The following is a 19,151-nucleotide window of genomic DNA, read 5'->3' on the forward strand; positions in this document are numbered from 1 at the left end:
TTGTAGGGGGTCTCACCATGACGTGCAAAGAGCCCCTCCCCCTTCCCTTCAAAGCCATTCCAGGCCATGAGAGCAAAGCACATGCCATGGTGAAACTTTGTGCTTTGCACCCCCTCTAGCTCTGCCATTGATTTGAAGCATGATCTTCTCAGTGATGAGAAAGGCCCACACTTTGCCAAAATATTGAGGGAGGATGGAGAGGGCGGAATTTCATTTTACAGCCACCTCTAGGTGAGCTGCCTACAATAAAATATAAATAAGAGTGAGTCATGACTTTGTGAACTTTGTTGAAAAGCGGTATATAAATACTGTTAATAATGACTTGGAAATCACCTGAATGACATTAAAATGTAAATGTAAAGCTCCTTTTGATCCAGCTTACCAAAGTGTAAGCTGGATCAAAAGGAGAGGTCTTGCCTGTGATATAGCCGATCAAGTCCAATATATTTAATAATAATAATAATAATAATAATAATAATAATAATAATAATAATAATAATAATAATAATAATAATAATAATAGGTATTTATATACTGCCTTTCTTGGTCTTTATTCAAGGCGGTTTACATAGGCAGGCTTATTTAAATCCCTTATTAAATAGGGATTTTTACAATTGAAAGAAGGTTCTTTCTTTCAAGAACCACTACATTCAGGTGTTTCATTCCGATCTGGCTTCACATTCTGGCCTCCATCCTCCCATGCTCAGAGCAGATGGAATAGCTCGGCTTCAGCTTGTCAGCTGCTTCAAGGTCGCACGGTGCCGGTGGCCTCGAACTGGTGACCTTGTGGATGTTATCTTCAGGCAGACGGAGGCTCTACCCTCTAGACCAGACCTCCTGCCAATATATTTAGCCAAAAGTTGTGTATAATTTCATATTTCCACTACACATGGAACAAATTGCCTTTTTGCTTATACCTTTTGCAGCCTAAATACATTGAATTTGATGAAGTCTGGAGATCTCAACAGCTACAGAAATAGCATGATGAGCCCTGGTTGGCGAGAGAACTTGGAGAATACGTTTTCTCACTTGGATTTTATCTTATGCATCAGGGTGTCAGTTGCCACAGCTGTGGTTCTCTTACATTTCACAGGCATCACTAAAAGCATGTACAATAATAGGACCCAGAAGAAAAGGCTTCTCTGAAAATCTTGCTTTTATTTTGTGTCGAGTAATGAAAAACATGCTTTCCCCATAGAACGTTCAGTAAGAAAAAAATATGCCAAAGGCAGAGAGAACTGAGAAGCTGGATTTGTATTTAATTGGAGCTAATCATAAATATCCTTCAGTGGATAATTTTAGAATTTCCTTCTTCCTACAGCCCATCATTCTCTGGCAATTAAAAACTTTTGGCTGGATTGTGTTTTGAGATCTCCAGGCGGTCGTGCGTACTCTGTCCCTGGCAGGAGGGTCAATACAGAAAGGATAACTTGTTTTGGAAAGTTTGAAAGTCACTGATCTAAACAGTGTCAGATCAGGTGCCATTTTTCTCATACAGAAATAAATAGCATCAAATTGCTAGCTTGAATGCATCGTAAACTGTGTCAGGCTGGGGTAATAGCTCAGTGGTAGAGAACATGATTTGCACATGATTTGCACACAGGTTCAATCCCTGGTAGTATCTTCAAGTAGGGCAAGGAAAATCTTCTGTCTGAAACCTTGAACAGCTGCTGCCAATCAGTTCTGACACTACTGAGCTTGCTGATCCAGTGTAAGGCAGCTTCTTATGATTCACTAACAGCTCGATAGCTCAAAGGGCTCAGTCTGATCCAACTTTCCAGCGACAATCCAACCACAATGCAGCCCCGAGGTAAGGGAACAAACATTCCCTTATCTTGAGACGTCTCTGACAGCCCCGCACCATAGGATGTAGTGCACACTGCATTAACACTGTAAAGTTAGATAGGATTGGGTCCTAAGACTCAGTCCAGCAAGTGCACAGTCCATAACCTTTCTTCTGTGCTGTATTGTTGCTTTTTTTTGCAGACTGCTGTAGATTAGCGGTGTCACCAGGGCTTGTGTCATATGGGTGGGCATAAGAACATAAGAAGAGCCCCGCTGGATCGGGCCACAAGCCCATCTAGTCCAGCTTCCTGTATCTCACAGCGGCCCACCAAATGCTTCAGGGAGCACGCAAGACAGCAAGACACAACCTGCGTCCTGGTGCCCTTGTCACCTCCCATGCAGTGGACATGGCAATGCCCTGGGAGGTGGGCATGGCAACACATCATCTCCCTGCCGCTGCTCATTTTTTTGGCGATAAAATAGGTATTTGAGCGCGGTTTGTTTCATTGCATTCTGCATGAAATTACACATTGAATGATATCTTAACGTGATGGTATTATTCCTAAAAACCGTTAACAATTTTGGTCGGTAGTGGTATCACACACCCCTGTGCGCATCACCCAGTGTGGCCCGCACCCCCTAGTAATGCCACTGCAGTAGATAAATGGATTACTTGTGCAGACTAATACTACACCGGACTGGTGTGTGTTCATGTTTCCATTGGAGTCAGTAAATTATCTCCTCCTCTCTCCTCTACCCCTCCTGATTAATAGAAACATATTAGCAGTCAGGAATGCTGAACAGCCAGTGGTTTTTTTAAGCTAATAAGTCAGGGGGCTAGTTAATGACTCTCAGTAACCCCCCAATTGTCCTAAATGGGTCCCTTATTGGGGTCCTCAGGGATTGTGGAGTGCACAACCTGAGGGGAGGGGATGAGGGGAATTCTTCCTCCCTTTCCCTGGTGATTCTTCCTCCCTTTCCAAGTTGGTGAGTAAGACAAAGAACAATGTGAGCTGGAATTTTGGAAGAGACAGAGAATGAGGTGGGATTTGGTCTGAGAGAGATTGCAGTGGAAGCTGGAAGAAGGAACTGGCAGCGGGCCAGTTCCAGCAAACCTGCTTAGAGACCATGCCTAGCTAATGTTTCTTGCAGGAGCATGTGCTGTTTAACCACCTAAGTACTCAAACATGTATATCTGTCAATAAAGCAAAGATTACAAAGATGCCCTAAGCCTCCAATGATTTCTCCACTGAAAGAAGCCTGAATCCAGCTGTTACCCTGGGACTTCTCACTGCTTGGGGGAAGTGAAGCCCAAACACATAACAATATTGTTCTTTCATGTAGTTTAATCATACTTTGAAACCCAGCCTGTCTTGCCAAACCACATACTTAAGACTGTATGGCGTGAGTTAGTTAAAGAAGCTCTCTGATTGGCTGTTTCACTCTCCTGATGCTACTCTGCTTACTCTGTCAGTTTCCTGTTGGGACAAAGAGTTTGAGGTATCACCTATAATGTAACTGAAGTTCAGTGACTTGGAATAAACTTAAATGCTGGGAATACTGTGGGTGGGATTATCGTACGAGCTTTTTAATTTTGGGTGCCTGGTGATTCACACATTTGTAACTGTAATGATAATTGTCTTTGTAGTCCTGTAGTAAATTCAACTGGTATGACTATAAACCTCAAGTCTAAACTCTTATCTGTACTTTGAACACTTTTTTTTTTGTCCCATTGTAAAGCAGGACTGCATGAATGGATAGTGAAAATTAACTGCATGAATGGAGAGCATGAAGCACATACAGGGATGATGCAGCCATAGTCATGCAATCTTCACTGAAACAGATTTCAGCATGTGTTTAATTTTCCTACTGAAATACATAGAACTTAAAAGTGTTTCACCTAAAGAGGTGGCACAGATCTGAGTGACCCGGTGCTAGGTTGGAACACCCAGGAGGGGGGTTCAGCAACTAAGTTCTCTAAGCATGCAACAGTACTGAGCCAGCGCAAGGGACTTGCAGCAGCCCAGCGCAATCCTAGGAACTCCTAGGATTGTGCTCTTAATTAATTGATTGATTTGATTTTGGTATATTGTGGGGTGTAAAAATTTTTTGCTTGATGATGTCACTTTTGGCAACAACATCACTTTCAGATTATGACCACTTCCAGTGGGTCCCGATAGATTGTCATTCTGAACTGTGGGTTCCAGTGCTAAAAATTCGAGATAATGCTCTAAGGGTAAGTGAAAGGCATTTTCCATCATTCTGTAATTGCATCACCTTTTCAAGAGTCAGGGCATTGCAAAACACTCATGTATCTCATGTGCCAAACAATGATAAAGTTTGCGACATGTCAGCTTCTATTATGAGCTTCTTGGTGAATCTTTCATTTCCATTTCCCTATTCCTCTTAATTAGGAAATGATACCACTTGAAATTTGTGAGTACTACACTGTATTCTCAGAGTCACTCGGCGACTTTCTTTTCTGCAATGCACCATTTCACAACTCTTAACTTTCATATTCAAAGGTTTTCATCATCATGCCTGTTCTGCTTTCTTGGCTGAATAATGGTCTCTTTCTGCAACACCTATAGCTAGTGTTCCGAGTGAGATGCTGCTTCTTGTATTATAATGACTAAAGACTGAGAGCCCAATCCTGAGCTCAGCACACTGGCTTACCGCAAGTGTGCACTGGCCATAAAGCATGTTTGTGAGGGTTAGCACCGGCCGAGCACCAGAGCTGGCCCAGCTGACGCCTGCATTGAACCAGCACTGGTGAGAAGCTGGCAGTCTGCCATCTGGCAGCTCACCCAAACCACCGAGCAGTGGAGAGGTGAGCGGGGCCATGAGGGTGTAATGGAAATGTGCAAGATCCCTCAAGGAGATCGGGTGTGGTGTCAACAGTGGCCCCTTGCTGCGGCAGGCAAGCATGGGCTTAACACCAGGGCCTTAGATTGCAGTGAGTGTGCTGCACAGCTGTAGCCACTAGAGCAGTGTTTCTCAAACTGTGGGTCGGGACCCACTAGGTGGGTCGTGAGCCAAATTCAGGTGGGTCCCCATTCGTTTCAATATTTTATTTTTAATATATTAGACTTGATGCTACCATGATATGTGACTGAATTTGGGGAAATGTTACAGATCTGTACTTTTAACAAGCTACTATGTATATTCTTTTAACAATGATAATAAATGCGACTTATCCTGGGTAAGTGTGGGTAGCATTGCAGCCTAGGATTGTTAAAAAAAATTTCTGCTTGATGTCACTTCCAGTTATGACATCACTTCTGGTGGGTCCTGACAGATTCTCATTCTAAAAAGTGGGTCCCAGTGCTAAATGTGTGAGAACCACTGCACTAGCATCAACCAGGTCATTAAGGGATAAAGGCAGCACTTGATGAAGGGAGAGTTTGGTGGGTAGTAGGAGGAGAAAAACTGGGAGGAAGGGATGAATTAATGGACTGAGGAACTAATGGCTGATGGACTACTGGACCTACTGATGGACTAACTGGCTAATGGACAGATGAGTGAATAGACTTCTGAGGATTGCTGGAACAGAGATTGCTGGAGACACTGGCGATTGGTGTGTGGCTGCCACACCCAAGACCTGCTGAGGACCAAGGTGTTACTGTGGTGGCCAGAGAAGCTGCTGGCAGGAGAGGGGAGGAAGGAGGACCTCTGCAGGTTGAACAGGCGAGCTACCCTGGTGATGGGGTCCAGCAGCGCTAGAGTGCAGAACTAGGGCCACTGTTGGGGAACACAGGGGAGTTAATTAGCTTAAAGTGGGCATAAGTACTCTAAGTGAACTTTGGGCCAGGAATCTGGCAAAACAGGGGGGAGGTAGGGAGGAGGCATGGCGGGGGAGGGAGTGGAACTGGAGGGGGCAGGACTGGTGGAGCTGAGCTCCGCCTGATCCAGAGCCCCATGTTGGGCCACATGATCCAACATGGGACTCTTCGATTCTGCACCATCTCCAGAGCTGCTGCAGTATCAAGCAGCCTCAATGTGAGGCCCCTTCCCCTACTTGGGGGAAGGAGACGGAAGTACCTTTCTCCCAAGGAGACGGCAGTGGGTTGCCCGGTGCATGCTGGATACCGTGGCAGCCATTTTTGGCGCTGCAGCAGCCCTGCGCTCTGGGCAGCTCAGGATTGGGCAGCCCCTTTGCTTGTGCCATTTTCCTCTTCCCAGTTCCAGTTACTTGGAGAGCACAGATGAAGGCATGTAACTTTCCACATTCTACTTATGCATAATGTATATGTGTGTGTCATTATATATTATATAGCACAGGATTCTGATGAATCTATACTGTGCATTTGGTCCGAGGAAGGAAAACCCAGCTGGAGAATGTTTGATCACTGCTTCACAGACAAATTGCTGCTCTAAGGAGCATGTTTTAGTGGGTAAAGTGTACATAGGGAAAAACTGAACCACCACCTCTTCTTCCACTTTCTTCTCCTGCATAACCCTGTGTTATTCAGCCCCTGTTCTCCCTGTGTAATCCTTTTGATATCCGTAAGATGCTAATGTCCTGCTCCCACCTCCTTTCTCCCATCCTCAGTTTGTGCCATTACATGTCCCCTTCTCCTTGGAAGGACTTCTTCTTTCTCTTCCTACCTTGAAGCCTAGAACTGGATGCCACCTAGAGCCTAGTTGTGTGAACAATTGTTTTGCACAGTGCACTGTGTTATCTTTGGATTCCCCTTCCTGTTTCTTGCAGTCATCGTATCCCCACAGTACTGTTGCATCTATTAGTTGACCATTGCATTGCATGAGCTGCCCTGGAAGACATCATAGAATGCTGTCCAATGTGCAGGCATTTCTGTGGCAGAGATTCTCTGGCACACAAAACAATGTGGAAAGAATTCCCTGACAGTCTGAAACATGCTGCTTATAATCACTTTAATGGCTTCATCGCAGCATGTGATGCTTTATTTCAGTACAAATGAAACATGACTTGTGAAATCTCTAAACTTTGGCTGCTCCACAAAATTTCAAGAAACCTTTTAGTTTTGACGGTTCATAAGCCTGTTACCAATAAGGCACACAGTGTATTGGTTTGACGCACAGAGCGTTATGAAATCCCATCCACCCTGAGAAGGGGGGGAAGGGGGCTGTCCCCCCATTTCAGAAACACTAGTTATGGGATTAGTATATTGTGAGGTTGGATGAAAATTAATTGTGAATGTCAGGAAATGGTGTGAGGCATTGGAAAAAAAAGTCCTTGGTTATTAAAAAACAATTCTCAAGTGCAGTAAATTATCATTCCAACATGTGTTCAGCCGAAGAAAAGGAGGGATTGGTTGCAACCAGATGTGACTTATCTTGGTTAAATCAATGTTATAGGTTGAAGTGACCCCAATGTGACTGAGGCTGTCTAGAGTCAGTGCTGGCAACTGCTACAGTAGGTAGTCCAAACCTTGCTTGAAAACCTTGATGGGGGGGATGACTGCAGACTGTTCTGACAGGAGGCAGACTGTTCAAGGGCCACACAGTTCTTTTGGTTAAGAAATTCATCTTGATGTCTAGCCTGTAGTTGCAATCCATTGGGTCTAGTCCTGCCCTCAGGAGCCACAGAGGGCAAATCCTCCCCTTCTTCTGTGTGCCAGCCCATCAGGTATGTCAAGACAGCTATTAGGCTTCTCCTCTCTAAGTTCAATATACCAAGTTTCAGTGGTGTAACTAGAGGGGAAGTTTTGCAGGGAGTCTCACCACGGCATGCAAGCAGCCCCTCCCCTCCCCTCCCCCATATACCTCTGTTTTGCTCCAGCTGTCCAGAATGGCTCCAAGGGGGAGGGAGGCAGCCTGCTTGCATGCTGCAGGGAGTCTCCCTGCAAAACTGAGTGCTTTGCACCCCCTCTAGTTATTCCACTGCCAAGCTTTTTTAATGGTTGAGGACTTGGTTCCCAGACACCTCGCCATCTTCTGAACCAATTCAGTCTTACCAATGTCCAGCTTAAAATGTGGTGCCTAAAACTGGATGCAGCATTTCACATGAGGTCAGACAAATGCAGAATAGAGTGGAAGTATTACTGCTTGTGATCTGGACCCTGTGCCTCTGTTGATGCAAGCCCAGCATTGCACTAACCTTTTTCACAACTGCATCACACTGCTGGCTTCAGCTTGTGGTCCATTAAGGCTGCAGTCCTAAACACACTTAACTAGGAATAAGCTCCATTGAACACAGTGGGACTGACTTTTGAGCAGACGTGTAGAGGATTACGCAGGATTGAATGACACCTAGATCCTTGACCCACATTACACTGCCAAACCGAGTTTCTCTGCTCTGGTCTTGTGGCTCTGAATTTTTTGTACCTATGTGCAGGACTTTACATTTACCTATGCTGAACTTTATCTTGTTGGTATGGGCCAATTTTTGAGCCTTTTAAGGTGTTTTTTTTTTTTTTAATTGAATCCTCTTTCTATCTTCCAGAGTGTTAGCAACATGCCCTCCCATCTTTGTGTCATCTGCAGATATGATAAATATCCCCTCTATCCCCTGATCCAGGTCGTTTATCAAGTTCTCTGGAACAGTTATTGTACCAGTTGAAGCCTATACAGAAGACACGACCTTTAGTCATTCCTCATTTTCGCTGAATCATGTCTGCCAACTAAAAGTTTCTAGGAATGCCCCCATCATTTGCTTTCAGTTCTATGAATTGTTACGTCATATGCACGGCTTTTCAAGAGAGGCTGGATGATTTCTGAAAAGTTGTAAAACCTTACGATGATGGTGGAAAAAAATTGGCCATCTGATATTGGAGGATTTGTTTTTGTTCGTCTAAACACATAGACGAACAGGCCTTGCTGAGGGAGAGTCAGCATGGCTTCTGTAAGGGTACGTCTTGTCTCACCAACCTTATAGAATTCTTTGAAAAGGTCAACAGGCATGTGGATGCGGGAGAATGATATTGGAGGATTTGTTTTTGTTCGTCAAAACACATAGACGAACAGGCCTTGCTGAGGGAGAGTCAGCATGGCTTCTGTAAGGGTAAGTCTTGCCTCACCAACCTTATAGAATTCTTTGAAAAGGTCAACAGGCATGTGGATGTGGGAGAACCCATGGACATTATATATCTGGACTTTCAGAAGGCGTTTGACACGGTCCCTCACCAAAGGCTACTGAAAAAGCTCCACAGTCAGGGAATAAGAGGACAGGTCCTCTCGTGGATTGAGAACTGGTTGGAGGCCAGGAAGCAGAGAGTGGGTGTCAATAGGCAATTTTCACAATGGAGAGAGGTGAAAAGTGGTGTGCCCCGAGGATATGTCCTGGGACCGGTGCTTTTCAGCCTCTTCATAAATGACCTGGAGACAGGGTTGAGCAGTGAAGTGGCTAAGTTTGCAGACGACACCAAACTTTTCCGAGTAGTAAAGACCAGAAGTGATTGTGAGGAGCTCCAGAAGGAACTCTCCAGACTGGCAGAATGGGCAGCAAAATGGCAGATGCGCTTCAATGTCAGTAAGTGTAAAGTCATGCACATTGGGGCAAAAAATCAAAACTTTAGATATAGGCTGATGGGTTCTGAGCTGTCTGTGACAGATCAGGAGAGAGATCTTGGGGTGGTGGTGGACAGGTCGATGAAAGTGTCGACCCAATGTGCGGCGGCAGTGAAGAAGGTCAATTCTATGCTTGGGATCATTAGGAAGGGTATAGAGAACAAAACGGCTAGTATTATAATGCCGTTGTACAAATCGATGGTAAGGCCACACCTGGAGTATTGTGTCCAGTTCTGGTCGCCGCATCTCAAAAAAGACATAGTGGAAATGGAAAAGGTGCAAAAGAGAGCCACTAAGATGATTACGGGGCTGGTGCACCTTCCTTATGAGGAAAGGCTACGGCGTTTGGGCCTCTTCAGCCTAGAGAAGAGACGCTTGAGGGGGGACATGATTGAGACATACAAAATTATGCAGGGAATGGACAGAGTGGATAGGGAGATGCTCTTTACACTCTCACATAATACCAGAACCAGGGGACATCCACTAAAATTGAGTGTTGGGCGGGTTAGGACAGACAAAAGAAAATATTTCTTTACTCAGCGTGTGGTCGGTCTGTGGAACTCATTGCCACAGGATGTGGTGCTGGCGTCTAGCCTAGACGCCTTTAAAAGGGGATTGGACGAGTTTCTGGAGGAAAAATCCATTATGGGGTACAAGCCATGATGTGTATGCGCAACCTCCTGATTTTAGAAATGGGTTAAGTCAGAATGCCAGATGTAGGGGAGGGCACCAGGATGAGGTCTCTTGTTATCTGGTGTGCTCCCTGGGGCATTTGGTGGGGCGCTGTGAGATACAGGAAGCTGGACTAGATGGGCCTATGGCCTGATCCAGTGGGGCTGTTCTTATGTTCTTATGTTTTTAACATTTTAAACAGGTGGGGCCTCAGTATCTGCAGTTTTTTTTTCTGAGGATCTGCTCAATGCATGTCCTCCAGATCCATGTTGAGCCAGACTTGGCTTAACCTGAACCCTCTGAAGGTGACCGGAGCTGTGTCCAAGTCACCTCTAGAGGGTTATCTGAAGCCCTCAGAAGTTGTGTGCTGCTGCCTGTGGCCTTGGTGAGCTTCAGAAAGGCCATTTCAGGCCAAAAAAGTCACCTCCAGTTTCCCTTGCGAAAGCTGTGCTCCAGTTGTCTTCGGAGGCTTTAAGGGGCCAAAACTGCAGATTTACCTATCTGCGGTTTTCTGTTCTCTCTAGGGGTTCTGAGAATGGATCCCCTTTGGATACCAAGGCCCCACCTGTAAATTGCTTCTCCAGTGCTTGAAGCATTTGATATGACACACAAAGCATTCAAGTGCTTTTGACCATGAAAAGCAACTCAGTGATGCAATCCTATATACCCTTACCTGGGTGTAAGTCCTATTGAATTTAATAGGGTTTGACATGCAAAGGACTGCCCAGTACAACCACCAAAAAATGATAAAAACAGAAAAATAACCCTTTGAAAAATCAGTGCAGTTGCACACTGAAGTATTAGGTTCATAGTTCAGAAGATGGTAATTGCTGTGTTGTCCCAAAGGACAGAACTCCAAAGCCAGGCTGAGGACTCTTGCCACAAAAACACGAATGAGCCACAGGGGGTACTTTTTGCTCCAGAATTAAATTTCTAAGATCCTTCACATTCATTTCAAAATCTCCTAAGTGTCTGGCTGTTACATGTATGGCATCATACTTGGTAAAATCTCAGAAAACCAGAGAAGAGGTTGCTGAATAAGATTTCAAGAAACGGGGAAAGAGGAAAGGATATCTTGATGCTGATTTTCTTTTTTACAGAATTGATTGGTGTCTGTAAGTATTAGATATCATCAGAAGAGTAACAAGTGTGGAGCCTGAGGGGCGCCTACCCTGGGTGCCATGCCAAAGGGGGCATTTTTCTCCCCCAACACCTCCTCCTTCATGACTGCCAGGTTCTCCAGAGTACAAGGAGGCACTGGTGCCATCCACTTCACGATCTGGCTGCCGCCCCTGTTCCTTCTCCTGTGGGGGCTCCCTCAAGGGGTCCCTCTTTCTCTGGGCAAACCCAGAAGTGATGTCACAATGTCACATGACAGCGATGTGACAGGACCATGAGGTGACCCCAGGTGATGGGGCCATTAGATACACCTCTGGAGATCAACATTATTAAAGAACACACAATGTTTATTATTAAAGATTCCTTTAAATTAGAGGAAAGCGAGCCCCTCAAACGGCACAGTTTAGTGTTCTAAAATTCCTGCTTTCTCAATTCATTTCCAGCCACTTCTCATTTCACCCACATAATCCATGTGATCTTATCCATTCTTGCCAAGCCCCACAGTTGCACAAATGATTCCCTTACCCTAGTAAGCTGTTCGGATTCGCAGTAATTCTTGCTGTGTGTGTGTGTGTGTGTGTGTGTGTGTGTGTGTGTGTGTGTGTGTGTGTGTGTGTGTGTGTGTGTGTGTTTGTGTGTAAGTATTATTTTTGCATGAAGGACACATAGCAGAGGGGGAAATAAACTCTGATCATGGACCGGTTTATGACTGCTCTACATCTTACACTGGTTTTGGTGCTAGACATACGACAGACAGACAGACAGACTTAACACACATGTGTGCATAATATTGTAAAAGCTCTCACACAGTCAGATTATCCTCATTGTGAATAGGTACACTGCCAAGCATGGTCTCCAGCAGGGAATGAAGCAGGGATAAAAGTACACACAGTATACACTGTAATGAGAATTATCTGTACAATGACATCTCTCAATTTAAGAACTCACTACTGAGATGCAATTTTTGACAGCATCGCCATAACCGAGGCCCTTCTTTGGCAACACTTGAGTGTCCAAATAATCCTCAATGTTAGGCCAGTGAAAATATTTCTTTTCACATACTTGGGTTGGCCATATGTGTTACTGATGTGTTGCATGAGGACTTTGTCCTGAATCTATTGCCAAACATAATCCAAACATAATTTTATAAACAAGTCCTCACATTCTCAGCTTTCTTCTCAAAGCAACTGAACAAGGACACTTCCAGCACCTACAGTGTCTGTTAAGAATAACCATTCAGTGGAAGAGACTTACTCTCCCATCACAAGTTTGTGAAGTGCTTTATGACCGTTTGAAGGACTTACCAGAGACTCTTATCTCACAGATAAGTTGAGGGCAGGTTTTGAGCCAAAATCATGGAATTTTCTATGATCCTTGGATAAATGGGGGCGGGGGGCAGAGTAAACTTAGGGGGAGTGTCTGACTGTAATTTTGTCTGATTTTGCCTAAGGCCACATCCTGAAAAATAAGTGACTGATCCTGAGTGATCCTGAGTGACTCACAGATAAGGTGAGAAGACAATCTAAGTTTGATTTATTGGCAGAAATTTCTCACCTTCTAGGCAAGTATCTTCAGTAGCCATTGTGCCAGGCTATAATGAATTCCATTCTCAGCTGCAGTCTTGTGCCACTTGGCGGTCTTTGCTGGACTGCTTGCCCCTTCCTACCTGTGTCTTCTCTCCCTCTCATCTGATATTAAGCAATTCCTTTTCCTGAACTCTTAGCCCCTCTAGATAATTTCTCTAATTTCTCCAGGGCATAGTTCAGCATTCATAGGCAGGCTCTCACTTCCGAAGATTTGAATTTAGAATTAGAAGACGTTCTACAAACAGCTCACATGTTTTCCTACAGTGGTGTCTTCAGGAAGTTGAGATATTTAAGTGATACATTGGAGAAGCTTAATACCTCATTGTCAAGGTGGGGAAAGCATCATTTTTCAGCTCAGTGAAAAAATAAAACAAGAACATAAGAAGAGCCCCGCTGGATCAGGCCCAAAGGCCCATCTAGTCCAGCTTCCTGTATCTCACAGTGGCCCACCAAATGCCCCAGGGAGCACACAAGACAACGGACATAACCTGCGTCCTGGTGCCCTCCCCTGCATCTGGCAATTAAAGACAGCTTGCCTCTAAAACCAAGAGCTTGCACATACTTACTATGACTTGTAACCCATAATGAACTTCTGCTCCAGAAATTTGTCCAATCCCCTCTTAAAGGCATCCAGGCAAGATGCCATCACTACTTCTTGTAGCAAAGAGTTCCACAAACTAATTACACGCTGGGTAAAGAAATATTTTCTCCTGTCTTTTCTCACTCTCCCAACACTCAGCTTTCGTGGATTTCCCCTGGTTCTGGTGTTAGGTGAGAGGGATCATTTATTAAAAAAACAAAAACAAATAACGTTGAATTGTGGGAGAGCAAGATGGAAACTGGAATGGAAACTGGGAGAGCAAAATGGAACCTGGAGAAGTTTCCTATTTTGAAACAATTCATTGAAAGCAATGACACACAAATGAAATGAGGAAGTGTCATTTGCAACTTCCTTCCTTGAATCTGAACGTTGAGAACTGCTTTCCTGATCTGGATATGACATATCATGACTGGATTAGAGACCCTTTCAGTGTTGAAATCCAAGGAGATGTTCTCCCATGTCACACAAGAACAGTTCACTGATACATCCTCGGATACCTACCTGAAAAAGTCCCTTTCCAAGCAATGTATCTCCTTGAACTATGGGTCAGTGTGCTAACTGAGCCCAGAGCAACAAAGCTAGGAGAATGTTTATTCTTTTCACACAATGAGAAGAATGCTCATTCTTCTTATTTATGTGAAGCAGGTTTTTCTGCTGCTGTAGCCATAGCAAGCAATTGAGGATCCAAAATCAATGTGGAGCATGAAATTGGAGTGGCCATCTTGAAAATGAAGCCTGGGTTTGAAAACATTATGCAGTGAGAAGCATTGGGCACCTATCTCACTGAACACTATGGGCAGTTTTATATTTGACGGCATTTTTTTGTGTGTGAAAATGTTGCTGCAGTATGGGGTAATGATTTTCATCATGTGAGAAGAGTTTTGTAACAAACATATTGTGTGTTAAATAGAAACACTGAAACCCTTTTGAATTTCACAACGGTATAAAGAAATGTCTGACAAAGATATAAGCCTAAGGAAATGTCTGACAGATACGATTCAGTTAATATGCAAAGGTAAGCTTTTTTTATATAATCGCCTAATGCAGTGTTTCTCAAACTGTGGGTCGTGAGGGTCGTGAGCCAATTTCAGGTGGGTCCGCATTCATTTCGAAATTTTATTTTTAATATATTAAACTTGATGCTACTATGGGATGTGATTGCATTTGGGGAAATGTTACAGACCTGTACTTTTAACAAGCTACTATGTATATTCTTTTAACAATGATAGTCAATGGGACTTACTCCTGGGTAAGTGTGGGTAGGATTGCAGCCTAGGATTGTGAAAAATTTTCCTGCTTGATGATGTCACTTCCGGTCATGACATCGCTTTCGGTGGGTCCTAACAGATTCTCATTCTAAAAAGTGGGTCCTTTTGCTAAATGTGTGAGAGCCACTGCCCTAATGAAATCAATAGCTGCAATTGGGGGGGGGTGTACATTTATATTGTTTGTCAGGAGTTGCAGCAGCAATTTTCAACCGGTGTAGCCACAGTACGTTGGTGTGTTGCAAAAGGTCCACAGGTGTGCTTCAGGGGTTTGGAGCACAGTGTTGAAAATCACTGAAAAACCCTTCCGGGTTCTGCGGCTCTGTTTCTAGGGCAATTTGTTGCTACAAACAGCTGCCCAAGAAAAAGATCTGCAGAACCCAGTTGACTGTCCTGGAAGTGACATCACTGGAGGCAAAGACCATAGAGAAGAGCATAGAGATTAGAAGTGTCCTGTGAGAAGTAAAATGTCGAAAATGGCTGGGTTATGGTAACACGTGTGAGGACCTCTGCTTTAGATGCTCACATCTCTGTCAGGGCCAGCTTTAGGCCAGTTTGGCCAAATTGGGCCCCGCTCCTAAGGGGCCCCCATGCTAGACTGACAGATTGTGGCATTTGCCTAAGTCTCAGAGATCACTTCCAGGCAGCACTGCTCCAAGCTGGCCACAGAGATGGTGCGTGGACCCAGCAAGCACTTGCAAAGCACCCATGTCCTGGCCTGAGCCAGCGCGATCTGACCAATTTGGCCAAATCAGACTCAGTGCCTGGAGCTGCCCCACAACCACAGCCAGCACCTTGCTTTGTAGAGAGCACACAAACCAGAGCATTGCTGCTGGACGGTCCTCCTGCCCATCCTTTGACCTGATTGGCTCAAAATTGGCAGTTAGCAGTGAAGTTATCATGACTACATCCGGGTGCCACACTTTTCATGGTACTTCATTGGCCACAGGCTCTCTGCTGCTACTCATTCGGGTGAGTAGGCGCCCCCTGTGGGGAATAGTCCCCCCACAAAAATGTTTCAAAGTGGGCCCCACACCTCCTAAGGCTGTCCATGCTCTTTTCCTCTCCCCCATACTCCATTTGGCATGCTCATGCTCCCCTCCTCCTGTAAGGCTTTGCCTTTCACTCTCCATTCGGTCTAGCAATGAATCTCACGTAGGCTTTAGCTGTGTATGTTTTGCATTTTATTTTGGACCCCCCCCCTTTAAATTGTACATTTATCCCTCCTCCCCACAAATTGACTGGGTTGCACGTTCATCCCTGTGTCTCTCACAGTTCTCAAATGAAACTTCATCATGGCATGCCATGAGTCGGTTGCTAAAAGGTTCCCAGGCACGTGTTTGATACCCCCTTGTGCTCAGGTTACATGCATCTCAGCACATGCCTGGTAACAGGTTCAAGATGGTGATGGCAGCACCTGGATGTGTAGAGTGAGAGAGAGATACAAACTTGTGTGACATCATCATCATACTGAGGATTCCTCACTACAAAGTTAAAATCATGCAAGCACCGAACCTTGCAGAACCCCCACAGATCAACCTCTGTGGGACTGACATGACATCCCCAGTGGCCAACTTCTGCATTCAATCCACTATGATGGAACTTAAAGTACTGGAGAGCACAATCAGATACAGCAAGTCCTCACTTAGAGTCATTTCTGTGTTAAATTGTTTTGTTATAAAGTTGATGAGAAGAAAAATCTATTCCCATCTGGGGCTCCTGTCTGGGTGGAGTTTCTCTGGTTTGAAGGGCTCAAATTTATTTCAATGTTTACTATTAAAAGTGTTTTGGGTTTTTGTGTAGAAGTTTGGTGCCATTTTTGTGACCAGAAGTATGCTGTAGGAACATAACTTTTCTTTATGTGTATCAATTAGCGTACGGTAAAATTGGTTTTGCAATAAATCATTTTGCTTAAAGTTGCTGAGTCCAAGAACCTATCTGTAAGTGAGAATTTACTTGCTGGATCTCAGCAAGGTAACAGAATACGGTGATCTACACTGTCAGAAGCTGCTGAGAGGTCTGACAAAATCAAGGGTACAAGATACCACTGGAAAACTCAACACACAGTTAATCTGTCAGGGTGACCATGGCCATCTCTGTCCCACACCAGGTTCAAAGACAGATTGACGTGAGGCCATGTAGGAGGTGACATTCAGAAATGCCTGGCGTTGTTTTGCTAATGCTCACTTTAGCAGCTTTCCAAGAAAAGGGAGATTGGGCAAAGGTCTAAAAGAGCCACTTCTTCGACATATAAAAATGTGTCTTCGGGGAGAGGGAGAATCTGTCCCTTGAAGAGGCAATGCAACTTCACTCTGCTCTAAGAAAGCATTAATCACCTTGGCCAGTGGCCTGGCCAGCAGAGCTCAGCTGCTGTTAAGTAACCCGGATTGGCAAGGGTTCCACTTGCAAGCCTTGGCCTTTCAAGCTCCCAGCAATCTGTTGGCATCCTTAAGGGAAAGCCGTGATCAAGTGATCCAAGCAATTGCAACAACCTCCAACAGCGGTGCCCAACTCAGAGTGCAGCTCATGTGACTCTGTCAGCAAAGAATTGAGCACAAAAGGCATCGCTGGGTTCGCTACTGATGCTTCACCGTCCAATGGAGCACATTTTGGGCCCATGGTCACCTGCCTCAGGAAACGTCTTGCCTGGATATGATTCAGCTGGTGCAGTTATGTTAGTGAAGCAAAGCTTTGTCTCTGCTATGGGCAGTAGCGGACCTCTCCAGCCCCATACCCTGGGGCAAAGGTCTGAGATGGCACCCCTCCTGTTGGATGCTGGCCCCCCCCCCACTTACCTGGAGCACATGGAGCCTTGCGCAACTCCAGGACGCGTCAGGGAAGTCTCTTGAAGCTTCCCTGATGTTTTAAACTGTACTTCCGGAAACCAGAAGCGCAGTTTCCAACTGTGTCAGTCGCCTCAGAGAGGCTTCTACTCAGTCCTAGAGGCAAGTGAGATGCCACACCTGGGGCATTTGCCCCATTCATTTCATGGCAGGTCCACCACTAACTATGGGTAAAGATGTTTGTTTCCAGTGAATAAGGTAGGATTATACCCTAAGTCTTACTAAACACAATGGGCTTACATCTGAGTAAGGTAAACAACACTTTTCATGTTTACACCTTACACTGAGTAAGGTAAACAACACATTTTCAGACTAGCTATGGGCTCCATGGACATTCAGCCAGGGTTGGCATGGATGCTGATGGAAACTTTTTTCCTTGGCAAATAGAAGTAGCAGCCCCCACCCCAGATCAGTACTATAGGACTAGTTCCCCTGTGCTATGGCTCAGATTTGAATTGGGGCCCTGCAACCTGCTAGTCATATTTGAGAAATCAAGCATACGACAGGTGTATTATCTAGTTTTGGCTTCATTCCCTCCATTCATCCAGCGACTACATGGAAGGGTGACCCTGCTTGCCTGGGTTTCCTGGTTGTGTGAACAGCCTGTGCATGCGCAGAAACGCCTTTAAGGCTTTTGTCTGAGTGGTGACTGGTGGTAAGACCAACAGGTGCAATCCTGCTCCCCCTCCCCATGCATTCACTGAAAAGGGGTTATGGTTACTTTCCATGCCTGGACTGTTTGCCCACTGGGAGCGTTATGTTCCAGTAGCCCTATGGTTAATGTCGTCTGCCCATTGCATTGATTACAAATTCTCTCTTTGTTCCAGGAAATAGCATTTGGCCTACCTAAAGTCTGCTTGCTTACCATGCCCACCTCCATCCATGATGAGCACTGGAAGTAAATTTCTCCAAGCAGCATACAAACCACTCCTTAAAACAGGGGTGTCCATACATTTTGGCAGGAGGGCCATGTCAGCTCTCTGACACTGTGTCGGAGGCCGGGAAAAAAAGAATTAATTTACAATTTAAAATTTGAATAAATTTACATAAATGAATATATTAGAGATGGAACTTGTATGAATGTATGAAGGTCTTGCGGTAGCTCAAGGCCGATAAAAGGCCTTGCACAAAGCAAGGCCAGTCTTTCCTTCGCTGCCACTGCTGCATCACAGACGTGAAACAGCACATCACAGATGTGAAACAGCAAGTGGTGGAGGGAGCCCTTATCCCACAGCTCAGGTGAGAAGTCAAACAGTCGTCCTCTTGCTGACAGCAGTTGTGTCAGGCCAGCACCGGTTCCAACAAGTCTCTGGAGGGCCAGAGGCTCATTAGAGACTGGAGGCTTCCAGAGGGCCTGATTGAAAGCCCCCAAGGGCCGCAAGTGGCCCCCGGCCGGGCTTTGGGCACCCCTGCTTTAAAACAATGCTCAAGCGTCCTCACCCGTTTCTGCCAGTCTTATCCAGGCTCTTGCCTCTGGAAGAGAAAAGCAAGATTTCTTGCAAGTGGCAAACTCTTGCAACTTCAGATTGGTCTGCTTTTTAGCAAATGCCATGATTAATTTTAGTGGTAGGTCCTCCCTGGTGCCTATTAAAGCTCAGGTTCTCATTAACACTGAGTCAATATTATGCAGAGCCCCTGTTGCTTAACAAGGCATTTACTGCCAGGCTAATTGACTAAGCGTCTTGGTTTCTCAAGTACACAAGAGGTAAGAGAAGTGACGCCGGGACTCCCAAGGCCCGAATGTGTTTGCTGAGAAAGGCTACTGACCAGCTTTGCCAGGCGCGATGCCAGG

This window comes from Tiliqua scincoides, chromosome 2 (assembly GCF_035046505.1).
Source record: "Tiliqua scincoides isolate rTilSci1 chromosome 2, rTilSci1.hap2, whole genome shotgun sequence".
Lineage (NCBI taxonomy): Eukaryota > Metazoa > Chordata > Lepidosauria > Squamata > Scincidae > Tiliqua > Tiliqua scincoides.